This window comes from Gossypium arboreum, chromosome 4 (genome assembly GCF_025698485.1).
Source record: "Gossypium arboreum isolate Shixiya-1 chromosome 4, ASM2569848v2, whole genome shotgun sequence".
NCBI lineage: Eukaryota > Viridiplantae > Streptophyta > Magnoliopsida > Malvales > Malvaceae > Gossypium > Gossypium arboreum.
The window spans coordinates 46,852,336-46,877,018 of NC_069073.1; the positions used below are offsets into that span (position 1 = coordinate 46,852,336).

The 24,683-nt window shown below is 37.9% G+C and overlaps 1 non-coding gene across 1 annotated transcript; it reads left to right on the forward strand.

Moving 5' to 3' along the window:
• Positions 1-23,794: 23,794 nt before the first annotated feature.
• LOC128292431 (small nucleolar RNA R71) lies at positions 23,795-23,901 on the forward strand. The gene has a single exon (XR_008282416.1). It is a non-coding gene; the product is annotated as a small nucleolar RNA R71 (small nucleolar RNA).
• The last annotated feature ends 782 nt before the right edge of the window (positions 23,902-24,683 follow it).

Here is a 24,683-nt window from a genome sequence, read left to right on the forward strand (position 1 = left end):
GTCGGATAATTTTTCTCATGTGGCTTTAATTGTCTCGACGCATAGGCCACAACTCGCCCTTCTTGCATCAATACGCAACCCAACCCAAGTAGGGATGCGTCACTATAAATGACAAACTCTTTGCCCGATTCGGGTTGCACTAGAATTGGGGCTTCATCAAATAAGTTTTCAGTTGATCGAAACCTTTCGACATTTCTCTGTCCATTCGAACTTAACATCCTTTTGGAGTAAGCCGTCATTGGCGTGGCTATCGTTGAGAAACCTTTACAAATCGTGCGTAATAACGGCAAGCCCCAAAAACCTCCGAACCTCGTAATATTTCTCGGAGGCTTCCAATTAAGTATGGCTGAAATTTTGTTGAATTCGACTCGAATACCCGATGCAGATACCACATGCCCCAAGAAGCTAACCTCTCTTATCCGAACTCACACTTTGTGAACTTAGCATATAAGCGCTTATCCCGTAAAATTTGCAGCACTAACCTTAGGTGTTCAGCATGTTCGGTCTCATTTCTTGAATAGACCAAGATGTCATCAATGAATACGACTACCAACCGATCCAAATATGGTCTGAAGATCCGATTCATCAAATCCATAAATACCGCAAGGGCATTAGTAAGCCCAAACGGCATCACTAGGAACTCGTAGTGACCATATCTCGTTCTGAAGGCAGTCTTGGGTACGTCCGAATCTCGAATTCGCAATTGATAATAGCCCGATCTCAAATCTATTTTCGAGAACACTGAGGCTCCCTTCAGTTGATCGAACAAATCGTCGATACGCGGTAACGGATATTTGTTCTTTATCGTCGCTTTATTAAGTCGACGATAGTCGATGCAACCTCATGGTTCCATCCTTCTTTTCACAAACAACACCGGCGCACCTCAAGGCGAAAAACTTCGGCGAGCAAAACCTCATCCACCAATTCTTGCAATTGAGCTTTCAACTCCTTTAATTCGTTGGTGCCATACGATACGGAGCTATCGAAATTGGAGTGGTACCGGTACCAATTCGATGCCAAACTCTATTTCCGAACGGTGGTAAACCGGCAATTCTTGTGGAAAACATCCGGGTATTCACAAACCATCGCATCGATTCGGGTTTCTTTTCGACTCCTTGTCATCGAGCACATACGCAAGGTACGCTTTGCACCCTTTTCTTACATATTTCCGGGCCAACATTGCGATATTACGGTGGCAACCCTTTAAGTCCGTAGACTCAACCCGAATTATCTCGTTATTCGCACCTCAAATCGATAGTCTTGCTTTTGCAATTTACAACCGCATCGTGCATGGTCAACCAATCCAAACCAAGAATAACGTCGAATTCATCGAGCGGCAAAAGCATCAAGTCCGCCGGAAAACAAGAACCTCGGAATACTAGGGACTTTTCTTACACACCTTGTTGACAAGCACGTAATGACCCAAGGGTTTGACACCGAATTACAAACTCGAGAGACTCAATAGGCAAAGTCTTCTTTGGATGCTAAGGTTTCACATATATAAGAATGAGTAGAACCGGGGTCAATCAAAGCAATCACATTAGTATCGAAAAGAGTGAAAGTACCGGTAATAACATCCGGTGAGGCAAAGCATCCTCGGCGTGCGTATGGCATAAGTCCTAGCAGGAGCACGAGCCTCAGATCTGATGGTAGCATCTCTAGATCCTCTCTGACCGCCACTAACATTTCCCATATTTCTAGGTGGCCTACTTCGAGCAGTGGTAGCACCCAGGTTTCCACTTTGGTTTCCACTTTGACTTACATTTTGTTCGAGCAACCTCGGGCAATCCTTGATAAAGTGGTCGGCCGATCCACACTTATAGCAGGAGCGATCATGGAACCTACAGCTCCCCGAATGCCATTTGCCACAATGCAGACACTCCGCTCTCTCTCGGCAATCATTTCCACCACTGGCGATTGAAGTGACTCGTGTGGTCACAGGGGGTCGATCGCGATCTCGTCTAGAAAAGCCCGAAGCGCCTCTAGACCGGCTCACATCATCTCGAAATCTCTTGATGCTGTTGAAGAGACTTTCCGAGGACCTTTTTCTTAATTCTCCAGTTCCCACATCAACTTTTTGTTTCTCCTTTCTAAGCTCTTGACTTTACAAGCTCGCTCAACAAGTCTCGCAAACTCTCATATTTTGAGAATGCCAACGAACATCCTTATATCATCATTCAGCCCATCCTCAAGCGTTTACACATAATAGCCGGACGAAATGCATTCTCGCGCGTCTGGCTAAGCCTCACAAATTTTCGTTCGTAGTCGATGGCGACATAGAGCCTTGCTTAAGATCAAGAAATTCCTTCGCTTTTGGTCGATGAATCTCGATGATATACTTTTTTGAACTCGGTTTGAAAGAATTCCCAAGTCACTTGCTCTCTAGGCACCACAGTCGAGTACTCCACCAATAGTAGGCGGAATCGCGTAGCAAGGAGATGGTACACTTTAAGCACTCATCGGTGTACAAGATAGCTCATCGAGCACCGGATAGTGTTGTCCAACCAAAATTCAGCTTGCTCGGCATCGTCGCTATCCGTAGCCTTGAATTGGTGGCCCCATGTTTACGACTTACGTCGATTGGGGCTTACTTGACCTTTTTTGGTCGATTCACGGAGGTATTGTAGGTCTGGGGTTACATTAGTCGGGAATGGAGGTTGTGGAACAGTAGTGTTAGTTCGAATGTATTGGTTGAACCAATCATTCATCACACTATAAAAGGCTTGCCTAGCCTCATCATTCGGATTCTTGGCCATAGGTTGAGAGTCCGCGTATTTGTCCCTTCACGCGGAGCAGCGCCACACTCTCCACATCATCGCTATTGCTCGGTTGGGATCGGGATCCATTGCTATAAACAAACACAAATTGATTGTCGAAATCACCACACTATCAATTTATCACTATATGCAATGTATAGCTAGACCCCAAACATATCACGGTAGTCCTAGAATCGACTAAACCAAAGCTCTGATACCAATAAAATTGTAACACCCCGAACCCGAGACCATCGCGGTTGTCGGACACGAGGGGTTAACAAGCCAAATCCACATATTGCACCCACCAATTTGACATTTCAGAGACAGTGGAAATCTGCGTCCTTGTCTCCTTAGAAAATTTTTAAAGTCATGACAGGGACCCGAAACCGTTCGCCCTGTCTCACAATAGCTTTAATATCTCTTAACATGTAACTCCTATGACCGTTTCGTTTCTTCCATATGAAAGTAGACTCATCAAGGTTCATTTACATAATTTATTCACTATTTAATACCATTCCTAAAAATTTTGGTGATTTTTCAAAACCACACCACCTTCTTGCTGCCAAAGATCTGCATTTTCAAGGTAACCATTACCTATTTCATGATTTCCACGATTCAATTGGCCCTTTTTGCATACATAGCACAAAGTGTGATCACGATTAACCATTCCAATGGCTAATCTTTTCAAACAATTCCATACCCCATAATGATCATCATACAAATGATTATAGAATCATACTAAAAACGTATATAAGCCATTTTCGCATGGCTATCCAAGCTTACACAAAACCGAAAGGTACATGACCTTCAACAATAGGGTAGTCCTATACATGCCATTTCAAAGTTCAACCAAAATTATACCAAAATGGAGGCTTTGATAGTGTAGATGACTTCGACTTTAATGATCCCGAATCCGATCGCTAACGAGCAAAATCTATAAACAGAGAGCCAAAGCAACGGGTAAGCATTTTTTATGCTTAGTAAGTCTCAAGCAATAAAATCAGCTTTAACTAAAGCATTACATTCACATAGCCAAATGAATCATTTCATTAATACACATTCACATAATCATACTTACTTCACACTTCATCATTATACACTTTCACAAGATATCAACCAATTCAATAGCTGAAAACTCGTTAGTCGATTGAGCGAATGTTACTCAAACATATCGACTTTTCCAATGCACATATAAACATACCTTATTCTTTGGGCTTTTCGAGCGTACTAATTAAATTTATTACAGCAACCAACGCTCACCTCCAGCCCAAGCTTCTTGAATACAACCGGATATAACCACATGCACGAATGCCTTGGTCTTAGCCGGATAGAACGACTTGCACAAATGCCTTGGTATTAGCCCGGATTTAACAACTTGCACGAATGCCTTGGTCTTAGCCGGATGTAGTCACTAGCACAATTGCCTTGAGTCTTAACCGGATATAATTACTAGCATAAATGTCTTGGGACTTAGCCGGATATCATTCAATTGCTCATGCACACATATACATCAATAATCATTACACATTCATATTTCATTTTCAGTTACTAAGGCTCAAACACAAACATATCACTAGCATAATCGCCTTCGGGACTTAGCGGGTATCATTCAAATACTCATACACACATAAATCAATAATCATTACACATCCATATTTCATTTCACATAATTCGAGTAGGGTCATTTCTTGAGGACTTACCTCGGATGTCGTCGGACGGCTTCAACGGCTATTCGACCACTTTTTCCTTACCTTTATTGGATTTAGCTCCCCTTTGCTCTTGAGCTTAACGAATACAAGTAGAAGTATTCAATATTTTTATCAATAATGTTTACTTGTCAATCACCTTGACATCTCATATCATCTCGCTTTATTATAATTTATCATTCAACCTTTAAACCAAAACGCCATTATATGACTACATATACATACATCCATATATTTAAGCTCAAGAATTTTAATATAACATCAAGTGCTCAAATTACTCATGTGGCAGATTATACATGGTCATAATACACAAAATCAAAAATAAATTCCAAGACTTTCACATCATATATGTACTAAGCGAATCGTTGGCCAAGTTCACATACATTCTTCAACAATTCCTTCTTTAAACAAACACATCTAAGCCTTCCTTTCATATTATCAACTCCAACCATATACATTATTCAAGTATAACATTTTCATATTCGGCAATAGTATTACACATAATAGCCGATTCTTCTTACTTTGTATTTATGCATCTACTTGATCATTCGTTTAGTTCAAGCACCCATACACCAAGATTCATCAAGTTTAGCATGAAACATAACCTTAATCCTCAATAACCATTATGGCCGAAAGTTCTAGTCACCCCAAAATCACAATTTCTAACATGGGTCACCTAAAAAAATACTTGGTAACTAGCTCAATTTCATCTAAAATTTCAAGGATTCATATGAATTTCTCACCTCATTTATGGCTTAGAAACCAAATGGTTGCTCTCTTTTTCTCCCTTAGAATCGGCAAGAAGAATCAAGAACAAAGACTTGTTTCTTTCACCCATTTCTAATTTATTCCTTAAAATCATAAAGGCAACAACCATTTCCCCTAAACATCTTCCATGGCCGAACACTTGTATTACTACCACCTTCAAAATTTTTGACATGGGCAAGTAAAGGACTTAGTAACTAGCTTCATATATGCAAAGATTTCAAAGACTAACATGGATTCCATACCTTAGTTCAAGCTCAAGTGACCGAATGCTAACTCTTCCCTTTTCTTCTTGAAGGATCGGCTAAGCTAGGAGGAAGATGAACTAAACTTTTTTTTTTTCTTTGCTCAATACACGGCAATGGGGAGGGGCAACCACACATACCCATTTTTTTCTTTTCTTCCTACTAACACCAATATAATAACCATTCTAACATCAACCATTAGCAAAACATGTTGGAAACATGTTCCTTTGCCCATAATTTGTCATGGCTTACCACTAACCTTAGGAAATGGGATAATTGACATGCAACTCCATTTATTTCACTTCATGCATTATTAGGCCACTTAAAAATTCACCTATCACATTTTCAAGTCCTAACACATGGGTCCTTTCTTATAAATTAGCACCTAATTAATAAAAATCAAGACACGAAATATTTACGCATACAAATTCCACATACAATAAGCACAGAATATAACACCTAATTATTCTTGTGACTCGGTTTTGTGGTCCCGAAACCACTCTCCGACTAGGGTCACATTAGGGGTGTCACACTGAATCCCTCCAGAAATGGTTTCGATCCTTCTCCCTATTCTGCTTTTCAGCCCGGTTAACCTCCTCAGCTATCTTTGCCTTCTCCACCAAGACCGCAAAGTCCCGCTCCCTCTGCAGAGCAATCAACACCCTAAGGTCATCCCTAAGACCATCCTCGAAGCGCAAACTTCGCTCATATTCCGTAGCGACTATGCCTATGGCATACCGGCTCAGCCTCAGAAACTCGGCCTCGTACTCAGCAACTGTTTTACCTCCTTGCACTAGATTCAAGAATTCCTTTCTGCGGGCATCCACATAACACGCCCCAACGTACTTCCCTTTAAAAGCCATCTTAAACAGTTCCCAAGTTACCCTATCAGCTGGGGTCCCTTCTCTCACAGTGAGCCACTACTGATAAGCCTCTTCCCGTAACAACGAAACGGCTCCCTTCAGATTCTGCTCCACAGAGTAGTCCAAGTCGTCCATAATCCGTTCTGTGGCCTCCAACCAATATTCTGCCACATTCGGGGCTACACCAGACACACCCTTAAAGATCTCCGCTCCGTTAGCCCGAAGTCATTTAGAAATAGATCCCCGAATTCCGTTGCCCGTACTTGCCCCAGTAACCCTTTCCAAAACACAAAGCATTGCTTGTGACAGGGCATCATCCCCAACACTGCGGTCATAAGACTTCATCTCAGTTGCTGGTGGTACCGGTGCATCTGCTGCCGGCATATGTCTTGAAGACGAAGATCTCACTCGAGCACTTCCTTGGCCCCGTCCACAGCCTCTTCCACGAGCGGCTCTTGTACTCATATCGTATTATCTGATTACGAATTTTTATGCATTAACTCAATATTCTAGTGTTTGTTACAGATGTTTTATGAATCAGATAGTAATTCAAAGTTTGTTTTCACAGAATCGAACTCTAGCTACAGTTTCAGTCTCTTATCAAATTTTCCTATGGTTTCAGTATCATCCAATCTAGAGTATCCTAGTAGGGTTTCAGTACAGACAGATCATTCAGGAAAATATTCAGAAAAGTTCAGAGTAATACTTACAGGCTTGGGCCGGAGATTTGGAATGCCACCTTCTGAAAACTAGGTTGTTGTTGTTGTTTTTTTTTCAAAATATTTATTTTTGTAAACCCATTCCACAGCCGAGTTGTTGTAATTTGGCTCTGATACCACTAAATGTAACACCCCAAGCCTGGCTCAGACGTTATGGTCGGATCCGACATGCCACATCAAAGCGTTCAAAACATTTCAGGTTGTTGTTCTAGAAAAACTTACTTAGTGTTTTAAAAGATAATTTCAATGCAGGTTAAAGTGAATGGAAGCTGAGCATCAGGTATGAAATCGAAAAGGAAGAGGTGAGTCCATCAGACTGCTTAAGTACCAAGCTCCCTTCGGATCCAATCCTAGACATGCACACCGCCATTGCCACACCTTAATGTCATGTATATTTTCAGGAAACCAATTTGATTAAGTCTTTTTTTTAGGAAAAGTGATTAATTTTGGAAAATATTTTCATTGCGAAAGCTTTACTTGTTGTCGTGTATTTTTGAAATCAATTACTGTTTTTGAAAACGTGCCCTAAAAGCTATTCAATTTCAACAGTTACATATAAGTAATACCTATCTTAATAAAACATATTAAAACCATAAAAATAATTAAGCAGCCTTATTACAATTAAAGAACCAAAACCTTAAATGTAAATAAAAAGGATGTCCAGTTCACCAGAAGAAAATCAACTTGCAGAATATGTGGCCACTCCGAATCCCTCACAGCTCCAAGCCCACTATGGTTGGGGATTACCTGCATGGATGAAAATAAAGGGGTGAGTTTGGGGAAACTCAGTGTGTAAATTAACCCAACCATATCTTATATCGGTTCAAACCATAGAGAACAGAATAATTTAGCCTTAGCCCAGAACAGAAGTCAGAATAAAACCCATAGGCCCATAACAGAACAGAACAGATATCACAAGTTTATGCAGTACCCAACCCATATCCAACCGCATGCACCCCCATACCAACCTTTCACCATGTGGGGAGACTACTCGACCCACCCAACCGCTACACGCCATAGAAGTATGAAGCATGGCTGCTAGAACAAATAATGTGATAGAGTCACCAGAACAGATAATCGTGGCAGAGCCACCAGAACAGATATATATGGCAGAGCCACCAGAACAGATATATGTGGGAGAGCCACCAGATCAGATAATTATGGCATAGCCACCAGGACGCTTCCTCCATAATATAACCTATGTCCCCATGAAACAGATATACAATCATGGCATACATCATACAGAATTAAATCATCATGCTTTTCAGTTAAAAGTAACCCTAGGGATATAATGGTAATTTTGCACCTAGGGGTATATCAAAAATTTCCATACATAGGGGTATTCAAGTAATTTAACTATTCTTAGGGTTTTCATGCATAGCATAGCCATATACATAGGACCAGAAACACTTACCGCATTTTCTTACCGAATTGGGCCTGTTGGCCCACTATCCCGATTTTGGCCCATTAAGCCCAAAAACATCGAAATGCACAGAATCGTGCACTCTACAGTCTTATCACTTTAATCTACCATATACATCAAGCTATTAATCTCACGAGCATTCGCACACTCGCATGTTCCCAAAATACTGGCTTTTCAGCATTTCAGCTTTTCTGCTTTTACCGATCTAGTCTATAAGAGGGTGTTAGTTACACACCTATTTGCGACGATATGCTGACGAGATCCACACACGTACTGCCTACAATTGGATTACTAACACGTTAATCTAACTTATCGAAAATGAACTACGTAATCACCCCTTACCACATTCGGCCAAAAGCATCTTAGGCACTAGCAATCCTACCTTTGCCGAAGTTAGCGATTATGTCTAGATCCAGTCATTTCGCTTGTCCAAGCCTTCGATTAGCAGCCTTTAGATCCCACTATTATCAAAATAAAATAGTTATAACATCCCTTAGAGCTACATGACCAAATCGACAGCCCCCTAACCTTTAGGAGTTTCGGCTTTTCTAAAACCCGAAATAATGATTAAGTTAAAAAAACTTACCACCGGTTCCTTCAGTCAATGATCCCAATTAACTCCTACTCGATTTTGATGCATATCTACCCCTTAAATGATAACAAAAGTCGAGCCTTCAATGATCTTAAAATTCGGCTATAACCCTATGGCTATGCGTTTTCGGCTTTTTGTAACAGTGAAAAAAAGTTGAGGTTTTGTAGTGGCTTTGTCGACAGAAACTTGGGGTTCAGAGGACAAGAGAATCGGTCAAGAAGATGAGAGAAAATAAGAGGGTTTTGCCTAGAAGAAAATGGCACAAAAGAAATCAGGCCTTCAGGATTTCAGCTTTTTTGAGGCAATTGGCTATAGGCTTAAAATAATGGTAAGAAAGTTTTGTAGGGTAGAGTGGTGGAAGGATTAAACTATGGAGAAAAGAAGAGGAGAAAGTAGACGGAGAGAAAAAGAAAAGAAGAGAAGAGGAGGAAGGATGGTCATAAAAATGACACAACTTACCCCTAATGCCGAACTTATACTGGCACTTAACCTAGCCAAAATTGCCCCCCTAAAGCACCCCTTGGCCAGCTAATTCTTGCTCCTCAAAATTCCACCATTCGACCAACACTGTTCTCCCTAATCCTCTCCCTTATCAGCTTCTAAATCCTCTCCTGACAGACTTTCACTTTAGTTCCACTGCTTACCTTTTCTGTACATAAAAATTAATATCACTAATTTGCTTACCTTGCGACTTGAACCTTAGCTCTCCTTGGTCATCCACATGCCACCTCTAAAGCCCTCCAAGTGGCGTCACATGCCAACTTACCACAGGCCTCCTTGTGTTTTATTTTACCCAGTTATTACTTAAAAGCCTAGTTAACCAGAACCCCTTTTTCTTATGGAACTAGAATTAACTAAAATTACCGAGTTTTAACTTACGCTTGGGCCTTCTAGAGGCCCACTAACATAATGAAACCTATACCTACACAAACAGAACACATAAATTTTAAATTTGCCAACATACACAGAATTCCCGAAAATTAGGGCGTTACACTTCGATCTGAAATATCGTGTAAGACCGTATCTGGGACACATGTTTGATTTGAGATTTACGTGTAATACCCTATTTGGGACAGAGGCATCGATATTGAATTACATGTAAGACCACGTCCGGGACATTAGCATTGTACTTGTTTATGAGTATCTGTATCACTTTGGAATCGTCTGATGATAGCGTATGAAATATGAGAATGAGTATACGAAATGTATAACCTATGCAGGTATGTTTGTATCATACTAAATTTTGGAATATGAAAAACTCTGTCTCTGTGAAATATGTATGGAATTGGAAATGAAGCATGTCATACATTCAAATAAAGGAGCATGGTTAAGTCTATGAATTATTCTAGGAAATGGTTATGAATCTTTATGATTAAATTGTACTTATATACTTTAGTAGTTAGACCAATTGTATTTGTCTTACTAAGCTCTTTGTAGCTTACTCTGTGTGATTTCTAATTGTTTTACAGTTATCGTAGCTACTAAAGGCTCGGGGATAGTCAAGGATTGTCAACACACTATCAAACTCATTTTGATACTTTTAAAGTGTACATATTTATAAGTATGGCATGTATAGGCTAGAATGCTTATGTATTTAAGCTTTAATTTGTATATATAGATATGTTATGCCATAAGAGTTGGCTAGCAAATGGTGTGTTTGTGTTAAGTTTTGGTATGGTTTTAAATGGGTTGTTGAATGATGATGATATAGTTGTAATGTAACATGTTTTGAGCATGAAATTGGCTGAAAATTGTTGTATGAATGTTGCTTAACATTGCTAGTAGAAAAGACCCCTATAGGGGTGGCAAGTTCGCTTAAACCAAGCATGCGCTGTACCATACGGTCAGGGTACACGAGCGTGCCTTAAGGCCGTGTAAGAAAAGTAGTAACCTTTTAAGTTTCACACGGCCATAATACACGGGCGTGTTTGTTGGTCGTGTGAAAAAGTCAGTATAGGACCTCTTTTTGGCATAGCTGGATCACATGGTCATGGCTTATGCCTTTGTGTGGCACATGTCCTGGAGTACAGGCGTGTGGCTTTGACAGTTTTGAAATATTTGGTTAAGTTCTGAAAATTCTGAATGAGTTCGGTTTAATCCCGATCTTTCCTAAATGTATGTTTTAGGTTTCGTAGACTATACTAAAAGTTTAATTGTGAATGAGTATTTATGCATTGATATTATATGATATCAATGATACTGTATTGTTCGATAATGTTCTGTTTGCCCGGTGACGCCCCTTACCTATTCCGATGATGGTTACGGGATAGGGGTATTACAAATTGATATAGCATAAAATACAAAATAATTCCATAGAATATTTATTAAAACAAATTTTCCAAATAAAATCATGAATACCCTAAAATAATTTAAAATAATTAGTAATATAAAAATGAATAATGAATCCTTTGTAAAAAATTTAAAATAAATAATATAAAAAGAATTTTACAAAAAAAACTAAAATTAGAAGGAAAGGACTCAATTGAAGTAAAAACAAAATCAAAATGATAGTTTACAAACAAATAAAACTGTTAAACAATATTGAAGACTAAAATACAATGCGCGCAAACAAATAGGGATTAAAAATGCAATTATCCCAAGCCCCTGAACGCAGCGTTCAACTATAGACCAAATTAACACTGCGCATAAATATCGGGACGAAAATTAAAAAAATAAAAGAAATAGAAATGGGACCCAATCGAATAACAGCGTGAAAGGGATGGACTAATCGCACAAATATCCCTTCACCGGAGAAACACGCGGATCCTGCGGGAAATCGGGTCGGGTCACGGGTCAAAGGCTCAAAACAGTGTCATTTTGGTCTCTGAGAATACCCTTCGAAACGACGTCGTTTTCCCCTTGCTATTTAAATCAAAAATTTTGTCTTAAAATCATTTTAACAATTTTTTTTAAAAAAAGCGTAAAAACTTTAGAACTCTCTCATTTCTTCTCCTTCTCTTCCGATTTGCGGGCTTCGTCTACGCCTAATGCATCTCCATCTCTGACGGGGCTTTAACCGGATCCCCAGGGATCTGTCTGCCCTTGGACCGGAGGAGCAAACATCGACTAGGTCGACACCGAACAACAAGTAAGTAAACCTTCCCCTTTTTTTATATATTTGTCAAATAGATTCAAAATAAAGTAAAAAAAAAAAAGAACGAAGAATCAATCAATGAATCACCTTTAATCTTCTTTGAGTATATTTCTTTTTTGTATCGTCAAAAAAATACAATGGTTGGTTTTGACCCTTTTATAGCCGAATAGAGAAAAATAAAAATAAAGAAAATTTCCTTTAGATTTTTTTGTTATTTGCTGTCAATTTGTTGTACATTGTTGCTCCCCTTTTTACTGTTTTTTTTTTTGCAGGTGAAACCACCGTACGGAGAGCTACGGATGTGGCCATGACGCGCTGGAGGTCACTGCGGCGCAGAGGGAAAGCCCTAGTGTTTCCGAGGTCCCATTGTACTTGGGCCATTTGGGCCAGTTTCGGAGTTGGACCATTGGGCCCATAAATTAGGTTTAGCTTGGATTTTAATTTGGTCTTATTGTAAAATGGGTTTTAAAGTTTGGGCTGTAATTTGTATTTGTGCTGGTGAAGGCTGTAAATGGACTATTTTGGACTGTGTTTTTTTTTTGTTAATTATTTTGTTTTATTGTTTCTGATGGGCCCGGGCAAATTAGGCTACTTACAATTATGTTATAAATCTATTGATAAGTGGATGTCTATAATCCTCTCAAATTTATCATATTGTAATTTTTAAATAATGAATGTCCATAACCCCTAAATTATTTATAAGGTACATTCATATTGGTACTTAATGCTTTGTAACTAGATACTTGAAGCCCTATAAATAGAAGGCATGTACACGCTTACTGTATCCTTAGTGGAAGTTGAATCATCCTTTCATTTCTTTATCTTTCTTTCTCTCTTAATCTTTATATTCTTCTTTTAGTTTTTTAATATATTATCAGCACGACTTTGCTCAAAAGTAAAAATTCTTATATGTTGAAGATTAGATTTATCCTCCATAATTTTTCATTTGAAGCTTTACATGCAAGATGAAAAATTTTGAAGGGAGTTTTATTTAATCATTCATATTTAGATTATTATTATTTTAATTCTTGATTAATTATGATGATTTTGTTTAATTTGTTTAATTTCTATATTTATGGACGTGAAAGATTTGATCTTAATTTAGATCTGGATAAAATGCAATTTTATGTCAAATTTTATTGATTACTTGCCGCTGCTATTAGAACTTTCCCAAAAGATAAGAAGTTAAGGTAAATTTACTTATGACATCAAATGTCTTTATTTTTCTTCATAAAAATATGTTTTTCCATTAATATATGCTATTTGATAAATTGCTTGATGATTATGTACGAATGATGATAAATTAATTTTAATCTTAAAAATTGATAGGTTTTCATAATATTATCAATCACCTTTATTAATCAAGGCTTAAGGCTCATCTTAATATGTGACCATGCACCGGTTTTTAGTCATCATTAAACTAGTTGTTTTATGTGTTTATTTGATGGCTTCAATTTGAATATATATATATATATATATATATTTCTAATTTCTAGACATCATATGTACTTAGACTTTAATACTTTTAAAGTCCTCTTCATCAACAATAATTAAAATTATTACATATATTAATAAAATCAATATTATTTCACATCAAAGCGTGTTTGTTTTAAGTCCACTTAAGGACAAATTTGTGGAATGTCTTAATTGATTTTTGAACTAATTCTATTATAGAATTTCAACGTTTAATTACAACTAATTTTTAATACTTGGATGATTCTTGGTAGACAACTTTCGCTATTGTAGAGCTATTTAATGTATTTTATGCATTTTATATTATTCATTTAGCAATTGATTATTAAGATCACATGAGAAATTGTAAGTTGATCGTGCGATTTTGTGTGATAAGTTTTAAATATTTATAATTAATCCTTCTTGAAACTAACTATTATCGCTATGCAAGAAAGTGTACCTATCGAACAGTAGTATAGTTTTAGCAAGACCGGATTGTCGAACCCAAAGGAACTAAAAGACCTAGTTAATGACTGTCTTTTTTCTATGTAGCCTAAGAATAAGGGGGTTTTGTTTTAACTAACTAATTAACTAATCTAAGAATTCACAGAGAATGGAATTGGGGGATTACTTTTGGAAAGCGATTGAATTAAGACAATACCTAAAGAAAAATCCACCTAGACTGTACTTGTTATTCTGGCTCCGAATCAGACAATTTATTCATTTAACTTGTTCCGTAAAGATCCCTAAGTTATGTTATTATCCCTATTCAAGACTAATAACATCTAATCCCTAGATTGAATAATTGAGACTTTTCTCTAATTAACAACCTAGGGTTGCATTAACTCGATCTATGGATCCCCTTGTTAGGTTTCACCCTAATCCGGCAAAATCTTGTCACCTTATGTCTAGGCGCACAACCAACTCCGCTTAATTATGACAAATGTACTCTTAGACAGGGTCTATTACTCTTCTGAATAAGAGCTTATCTTGAATCAATATCCTAGGATATCAAAACAAGAATTAAGAACAAGTTAAATATTTATCATACAATTCAGAAAATAATAACAAGGTTCGTCTTAGGTTTCATTCCCCTTAAGTAAGTTCATAACTAAAAAGGAAACCATCTTAGAAGAATAACGAATACAAAACATAAAGAAAACCCAAAACTCCTGAAGGGAAATTGAGGGGAGATCTTCAGTCTTGATGGTGACTCCTGCTTCTGAGATGGATCAATCGGCTTTCTTCGAGTAATTCCTTCCTTCCTCTCCGTGTGTCCCCCTATTTTCCTCCTCTAGGGTGTATTTATAGGCTTTAGGATGCCTAAAAGCCCTCACAATTGGCCTTTTCTGAATTGGAATCAACTTGGGCTCGGTAGGGACACGCCCGTGTGACACACCCACATGAATCGTGCTTCAAATCTGCCAAATTGACAAGGCCGTGTAATCTGCCCATGTGAGGAAGTCCAGGCCGTGTTGATTTTTTACTTTTTCCCACTTTCTCTGTTTTTGGCCCGTTTCTTGTTCCTTTCGCTCTCCTATGCTCTCCTAAGTATAAAACATGAAATTAACGCATGAGGAGCATCGAATTCACCAATTCTAATCGAAAATCATCCATAAAATGCGTTAAACATGGGGTAAAAATATGTATAAATTACGGTTTATCAAAAGTGAAAACGTTTTAGTAAAAATGAGATGTATGATTTTGAAGTAAATTTCATGCATGTTTGCAATGGTTTATGACAATTTTGCTAGCACTAGCATTATATCATGTTTGGCATTTTAGATGTCAATTTTATCCATACATTTGATTTACAATAAACTCCATACATGACCTAACTATTTCTTATGGCTAAATAACGAGTTATTCATCCCACTAATTTTGCTTCATTTTGTGAAGAGAATGTAGCAATACATAAGATGAAACTTGTTGTCATTATTAGCAAATAGATAAGTGGAAGATGGATAATTCAAAATGTTTCTAAATTTTCATTCTTATAATAGTATAAGCAATTGTTTATATTGATTAATCATTCCTTGGAGAGGATGATATTACTATAATCTTATTGGTAAGGAATGTCAAATCTGATTTCCTTTAAACCTGAAAATTAGGAACATTTAAGGGTCAAATTGAAAAAGACCGTAAGTTGTTAGTCTTTACTAAAAAATCAAGAAAATATAGTAACTGAAATTGAATAGGGTTGAGAACCAAGTTTGGTTCGATTAGATTAGAACCAATCAGTCCTTTGCGGGAAACAAAATGATTTTTAATGAATGGTTTTCACGGTCGAAGAGCGTTTAAGAAGGGTTATAAATAGATGAGAAATGACTTCTTGAAGAGACTTCTTCTTCAATCTATTTCATTTTTTCTTCTTCCTTTCCTTACTTGGTTACTCCAAAGAAGAGATAGTTGTGGAAGCTTTGCATGGGGCGATGATCATGACGTTTAAGTAGGAAAAATAGATAATTCAGTAAGCTGGTAAGGTCCTAAATCCTTCAGTGTACGTAAGATTTAGGAAATAAAGTTAAGGGTTTCCAAAACCATTTTAAAGGTTCCGCAAGTTTCTAGAAAACTGAGGTTTAGGTTAAAAATACTGGGTTTAACCTATGATTTGTTTGACATGCTTAGCTGCCAAGAGAATGGAAGCTTTGGCATTTGGAAAAGGTAAACTAAGGAGATAAGGAAACATCAAGTGAGTTTCTACATTTCACCTCTAGAATGATAAACATGTTAAGGTTCTCATGGGATTATGAGTATCTGTAATTCTAGCTTACTATGCATGATCTCTCGATGTTTTATTTATAAAATGCATACATTACATATGGAATATTGATCGCGTGATTTCGTGATAGGTTTCAAATAATTATAATTAATCGTTCTTGAAACAAACTATTATCGCGATGTAGGCAAGTGTACCTATCAAACAGTAGTATAGTTTTAGCAAGACCGGATTGTTGAACCCAAAGGAACTAAAAGTACAAGTAATGACTGTCTTTTTATTATCTAGCCTAAGAATAAAGAGGTTTTCTTTTAACTAACTAATTATCTAAACTAAGAATTCACAGAGAATAGAATTGGGGAATTGCTTTTGCAAAAATCGATTGAATTAAGACAAAACCTAAGGAAAAATCCACCTAGACTGTACTAGTTATTCTGGCTTCGAATCGGATGATTTATTCATTTAACTTGTTCTATAGAGATCCCTAAGTTATGTTATTATCCCTATTCAAGACTAATAATGTCTAATCCCTTTATTGAATAATTGAGACATTTCTCTAATTAACACCTAGGGTTGCATTAACTCGATCTATGGATCCCCTTATTAGGTTTCACCCTAATCCGGCAAAATCTTGTCACCCTATGTCTAGGCACGCAATCAACTCCGATTAATTATGACAAATGTACTCTTAGACAGGGTCTATTCGTCCTCTGAATAAGAGCTTATCTGGAATCAGTATCCTAGGATATCAAAACAAGAATTAAGAACACATAATTAAGAACAAGTTAAATATTTATCATACAATTCAGAAAATAATAACAAGATTCGTCTTAGGTTTCATTCCCCTTAGGTATTTAGGGGATTTAGTTCATAACTAAATAAGAAAACATCTCAAAATAATAAAGAATACAAAACATAAAGAAAACCCAAAACTTCTGAAGGGGAAATTGAGGGGAGATCTTCAGTTCTGATGATGAATCCAGCTTCTGAGATAGATCAATCGGCTTTCTTGGTGTAATTCCTTACCCCCTGTTCTGTGTGTCCCCTTTCTTCCTCCTCTAGGGTGTATTTATAGGCTTTGGAATGCCTAAAAGCCCTTAAAATTAGCCTTTTCCGAATTTGACTCAACTTGGGCTTGGCAGGGACACGCCCGTGTGCGATTACTTCAGGCCATGCTCGAGCCTGCCAAATTGACATGGCCATGTGGTCTGCCCGTGTGGGGAGGTCTAGGCCGTGTTGTTTTCATACTTTGGCCCATTTTCTTCATTTTTGGCTCGTTTCTCATTTTTTTTGCTCTCCTTTGCTCTCCTAAGTATAAAACATGAAATTAAAGCATTAGGAGCATCAAATTCACCAATTCTAATGGGAAATCATCCATAAAATGCATTAAACATGGGGTAAAAATATGTATAAATTATGGTTTATCAAATACCCCCACACTTAAGCATTTGCTTGTCCTCAAGCAAAATTCTCAACTCATGATCAAAATAAATTCTTCTCAATTTATAATTTCTATCAATAATATCTCAAAATAATCCATAGGCAATCATACATGAGAATTCAACTAAAAGAACATAAAAGTTTCAAACATTCCAAGTTGAGTATTTAATCATGCAAACATAGGTGTCTCCCCTCATCTAAGTACTTACCATTGATTCAAATTATCAAGAGTTTCACATCCTCACTACAGATTCACTCAAATCACTCAAGGTGTTTAAGGACAATAAATGAAGCACTCAATAGTCAATAATGGAAAGTCATTACCATAGGCTTGCATGAAAATCAAATCTCCACCACTATAAATTGAGATGAAACATCAATCAAAAGGTCTTTAGAAGGTTGTCTGAGGCTTGGTTAGGGGGTGTGCTCACAAGCTGAAAGAAAGGGTTAGAATCGAGATTGAATTGAAAAATTTCCTAACTAGAACAAAAAAGTTAATCATCCCTTGCGTATAATATGGCTTCTTCTTAGAATATGAAATTACTAATGTGTATACATTTTTTTTAAGAACAAGTTAAATAACATAGACTAACTATTAAGAACAAGACATAGCTAAGCAATTTCTTCAACTCAAATCCCGACAAAAAAAGGGATTAATTTAGGGGATTTCAACAATAATGGGTTAAGGATTAATATTAAAGGTAATACAAGAAATGGCTTGTTAGGCTCAAGGGGGTTTACTGGGGGTTAATCGTGGAGGTAGGCTTTTCATGGCATGAGTGGGTTAATCCTAAGTGCCTTAATCTTTTTGACATATCAAATCAAATGGTGTGCTCTTGACATGCATAATCAAGCAAGTTCTAGAATAACATTTCGATATTGACGCATTCAAAGCAATAATAAAAGTGAGCATGAAAAAATCAATAAATGCTCAAAAGGCTCAAAAATCTCACAAAAATTATGGCTTTTTGATGTTTAAAACTTGTGAATTCTAACTCAAAGTAATACCTAACTTTGGGGAAACAACCTAATATTTTAATTTTTTAAAAATAAACTTATCATGCTTGATTCTCTAATGTCTTCAGGTTTAAACAATCAATGCATAAATCCCTATGTTTTAATTCAAGATATATCAATCATTGTCATAAATCAATCAAAATTTATGGGCTTTCCAAGAGAACAAGGCAGTCATTTAGGGATTTTTCTGATAATGAAATAAATATCCCCCCACACTTAAAATGTACATTGCCCTCAATGTACAAAGATAGATATTAGAATATAAAAATAAGATAGGGAGAGAAGTGAAACTTCCAGTATGATGAATTCCTCGAACTGGAGTTTTGGAGAGTAATCGGTGCGAGAGTGGAGGAGGATACTCCGACGGTGGTAGAGGTTCATTAGTCCATAAGTCTTGTGCCAAAAGAATATTATATCTAGTGGTAGCTATGGTCGTGGTCGATCAAGACATGGCAGTCGTGGAGAACCTTTCTCGGTAGAGTTTTTAGTTCCTATGCGATGATTAGCTTAAGAGCTCTATATAACTATGATAAGATCAGGAACTTTTTAGGAGATATTAGGAAGAATAATTACTCATAAAGAAATAACAGAAATTGATAATTAAAAATAAAATTCTAAAATCTAATAAAAATAAAAAGTAGTTTTAATAAAAATTAAGAACATAAAATAATAAATAAATATTTTTAAACATCTTCATCGCTGGATGGTTCGCGAGGTGGGACTGGCGATGAGATGTGGAGGTGCTGACAAATCTGCTATAGAGTAGCATCAATGTTGTCAAATCATTGAAAACACTGCTACTCGAATCGAGTGAGGCGCTTAGAGATGTCAGCATATGAAGCCGCCGCATGAACTGGACGAGAGGGTGGTGGTGGCTGGGATGGTGGGTCCTCATGTTGCGGAGGGACATCATCAGGAATGTCCTTATAGGCCTCCTCCTCGGTAGATTGGGTGAGACGATATTGAGGAGGGTAGGTTCTTCGGTGCCTCTCGATTATCCTCATGCTAAGCATGCTCGAGATGCCTTGTGGAGACATCTGTCCAATGAAGGTCAAGGATGATTCTTGGGCCGTGATGTCAAGGAGCCCGAAGTGTCGAGCCAATCGCATCACATAGGGGCCAATGGAGATGACCCCCTTCCTATGCCGCTCCGTCTGGTGCTAAATTGTGAGGGCGATAAAATAGGCAAGGTTGATGACGTGTCCGTATGACATAAACCATAAAAAGTAGCCGTCGTGAGTATTGATGATGCCAGTGCTCTCTCACCTTCTTGCAATCGTGTGAGCCAAAATGACGTGTAGGTAACTCAGGGAAGGTGGGAGAACTGATGCCTTGGAGCAGCTAGGATTGTAGGAGGCTGCGCTAGGGGCCAAAGTGTGCCAGCACTTCGAGGGAGAGAAGTGTATGTTGCGAGTGAGAGCATGTAGTTCATTCTCCTCCTTGAACTTCTCCGTATATAAACCCAGTGTAGCATCGAACTCTGGGAAGCTTAGCTGGTAGATTAATCCACCTAGGCGAAATTGGACCGTGCCGAGATCATCGTAGTTTGTCATTATAGTCTGAAGATGGAACATTGAGCACAGTTCTATCATGAGCTCAAGGTATGTTAGCTCGATGATCCCAAAGAACAGCTCCCAAGGGTCGGTGGTTGGGAGGGCCCAGATCGTATCAGCCAACTGAACTTGTTCTATTGTAGCCCAGTCGATGCAGCGGCATGCAATTAAAGGTCGGGTCCGAAGTATTTGGAAAAGTTCCTCCTGGGGCCCACGGGGGAACTGTAGGAGAGGGTGACGAATTTTTGCGGTTGGACCCGCGAGATGACGCCCCTTTCCTCTTTTTTGAAGTAGGTACTGCTGTTTTCTTTCCTCGTGAAGACGACATTGTATACCTGCAAGTGGAAACATCAATTCGTCTTTGGTGAGTAGACAAGAAATAATAATAATAATAATTTGCGACTAAATTCGAAAAGGAAAATACATAAATATGTTCAGGCACAACTACTAAATTTAATTTAAACAATAAGTTCAATGACCTATTTTTGTGGCATTAGCATGGTGATATAAGTAAAAATGACAAAGAATGGGATGCAACATACTATGAAAAGAAATGTCAACACAAAATGCATGATTATTTCAACAATCCTAGCCATGAATATTCACTTCTAACTAGTTAAATGGAGTGAAGGAATCATGTAATGAGTAAGATTTTAAACATGAGAAAGATGATAACTTGTTTTATAAATGAAATTTGTGTGATAGAAAGATGGAAATAACATGAAAAATATAGATTACTATGATAAATAGCATTATAAATCAGAGAAATAAAAGAGAAAAGAGTAAACAAATGCTAAAGGAAAGAGATTGGGCGTCGAAAATAGAGTTGGAGGCGGCGCACGGGCATGGTAGGGAGGCCGTGTGGACTTGCAGCGGCTACGGTTAAGGTTTTTGATTGGGGAAGAAAGTGAATAGTGTAGGGTGTTTATAGATTTTGGGCCACACGGCCAGTGAATACGCCCGTGTTCCCCAATTTTTGCCCGTGTGTTTTGCATTTGAAATTCGTCCCATGCCCGTGTACCTTGGGCGTGTGGGATCACATGGCCGTGTCGAATGATCGTGTCTAGCTTCATTCTCTTCTCCCATGCCCGTGTTAATTTAATAGGTTCGACCACGGGTACGGGACACGGGCGTGTCGAACGCCCGTGCTAGTTTCTCAGTTTCAACCACGGGTCTTCCACACGGGCGTGTCAAACGCCCGTGTTGTTTTGTTAGGTTCAACCATGGCCATGTCGCACGACAGCGACGTTTTATCATAGCCCATGTTGGGGAAATCTTTTGCCCTATTTTCACACGACCCTAAGCATGCCCATGTGCTTGGCCGTGTCTTTGCGGAAAAACCTGTCTTCAAGATATCTATTAGTAACTTAGATGTTAAATACTAAAATTTAAAGAAATTAATATTGTTAGTGCTCGGGTTGCCTCCCGAGAAGCGCTTATTTATAGTCTAAGCTCGACTTACCTCTCCATTGAATGGTCATGGTGGTTTGAGGAGTTTGTACTCCTCATTACTGCTATCAATCTCATAAAAATAAGGTTTTAAATGGGTGTTGTTTACCCTAAAAGTGCCGAACTTGGGGTGACTTACCCCAACTGTACCGAATGGAAAAATACTAAGTACCGTTAGAGGGATTTCTTCATTCGGTCTGGCAGTGAAAATGTGAGGATTTGTGGCATCCAATAAGACTTTATCGCCAATCTTAAGTTGATTTTGAAAGGTATCGAGCTCGTTCTGGCATAGTTTTGGTTTATCGTGTGTTCTCGATTTATGTGTTCGACATTCATCTAGTTCCTCTATTTGCAGTCTTCGTTCTTTATGAGTAGGTCCTCTACTATTGCTTGAAAATGATTCATATGCTTCCTTCAGACTCATTTCCTGCAAAGTAGGTTGCATCATATTGTCAGTTTTAGTAGAGTGGGATAAATGATCACCTTCAATTTCCGATGTGTTGCCAGAATTGCGAGCTTGAAGGGTGATTGTTTCCGTCTCCCACCTGGAGTGTGAGTTCACCTGTGCCAACATCAATGATTATTTTGGCAGTTGCTAAAAAGGGCCTTCCTCGAATTAAAAAAGTATCGCTATCCTCTTTTATGTTTAGAACAATGAAGTCGATGGGAAATATAAATATATCGGTTTTAACTAACACAGCTTCAATAATACCCCTAGGGAATCTTACAGTTTTATCTGCTAACTGAATGCTCATCCTAGTTTGTTTGGGTTTCCCAAGACCTAGTTGCTTAAACATTTTGTATGGCATGACGTTGATACTAGCCCCTAAATCAGCTAATGCATTATTAACAACTAAACTACCAATTAAGCAAGGAATCGTAAAACTCCCTGGATCTTTTAGTTTGTTGGGTAGTTTATTCTGGAGAATAGCTGAGCAAACTGCGTTTAGCTCCACATGCAATGCCTCATCCAACTTTCGCTTATTTGCTAAAAACTCATTTAAAAATTTCATTGCGTTTGGCATCTGCGATAGAGCTTCAATAAACGGTAAGTTAATATGTAATTTTTTTAGAAGTTTAAAGAATTTATCAAATTGTTCATCTGAGCGGTCTTTCCTTGTCGCGTTGTGGTATGGCACACGAGGTTTATATTCGACAGTCACTGGTTTGTTTTTATTATAATCTACCTCACCTTTACCTTTGCTTACCACCGTTTCTTACCTCGATTCTGGCTCAGGGTCAACAAATCCTTCTTCATTTTGAACATTAATCTTGTTAAGCTGTTCCTTTGGGTTAGGTTCAGTATTACTTGGCAAGCTATCTTGTGGTCGTTCGGAGATTAGTTTAGAAAGCTGACCTATCTGAGTTTCGAGCCCTTGGATTGACTCTTGTTGATTTTTAAGTGCCGTTTCGGTGTTCTAAAAATGATTTTTTGATACCGAGATAAACTTTGTAACCATCTCTTCAAGGTTCAGTTTCTTTTCCAGTTGATAGGGTGGCTATTTGTAGCCCGGAGGTGGTCACTGATTTCCTTGGCCTTCCCATGTGAAATTTGGGTGGTACCTCCAACCTGCATTATAAGTGTTACTATATGGATTGTTTTGAGGTCGAGGATTATTACCCATGTAATTTAATTGTTCGTTATCCATGTTATGGCTATAAGGTTGGCATTCGGAGTGGCTTGTTCCACCTCCACTTGCTTCGCACTGCATTACTGGGTGAACCTATGAAGAACTAAGAAAACCATCAATTTTCTTATTTAAAAGTTCTACCTGATTAGAGAGCATGGTGACCGAATCGATGTTATAAACACTGGCTGTTTTCATTGGCTTTGTCCTCATGACTTGCCACTGATAGTTATTTAATGAGATCTTCTCTATGAACTCATAAGCATCTTCAGGTGTTTTATTATTGATGGTTCTGCCAGCAGCTGTGTCAACCATTTGTCGAGTCAGAGGATTCAGGCCATTATGGAATGTTTGAACTTGGAGCCAAAGCGGTAACCCATGGTGAGGGCACCTTCTCAAAAGGTCCTTGTATCTCTCCCATGCATCGTAGAGTTTTTCTAAATCCATCTGCACAAAAGAAGAGACATCATTACGTAATTTAGCCGTTTTGGTCGGCGAAGAATATTTTAGTAAAAATTTTTCGGTCATTTGTTCCCAAGTAGTAATTGACCCTCGTGGTAACGAGTTCAACCACTGTTTAGCTTTGTTCCTTAATGAGAAAGGGAATAACCAAAGACGAATAGCATCGTCAGAAACGCCATTAATTTTAAATGTATCCCATAGTTCCAAAAAGTTTGCTAAGTGAGCGTTGGGATCTTCATCCTGCAAACCATCAAATTGGAAAACTGTTGTATCATTTTAATTGTGTTAGGTTTCAGTTCAAAAGTATTTGTAGCTATAGCAGGTCTAACTATGCTTGATTCAGTTCCTGTTAAAGAAGGTTTAGCATAATCATACATTGTGCGTGGAGCAGGATTTTGATTAGCCGCAATTGTAGGAGGTAGCTGATTGTCTTGGTTTTCAGCCATCTCTTCGGTTGGGGGTTGAGTATCGTCTTCTTGTTCGTTCTCTGTGTATCTTAGGCTTCGCCTTATTTCTCTTTCGTTTCTGCGAATTGTGGGATCAATTTCTTCGTCAAAAAGTAGTGGTCCTAACGGTTTCTTCTAGTCATAAACTATGAAAAACCTACCAGAAGAAAGAAAAACAAAATTAGTAAATTAGAATAAAATTAAAAATAAAATTAGATCGCAAGAAAAATAAATCGCTAAAGTAATAAAAATTGAGTGTTCCTAATATTTCAGCTCCCCGGTAACGGCACCAAAAACTTGATCGTGTGGTTTCATGATATGTTTTAAATATTTATAATTAATCGTTCTTGAAAC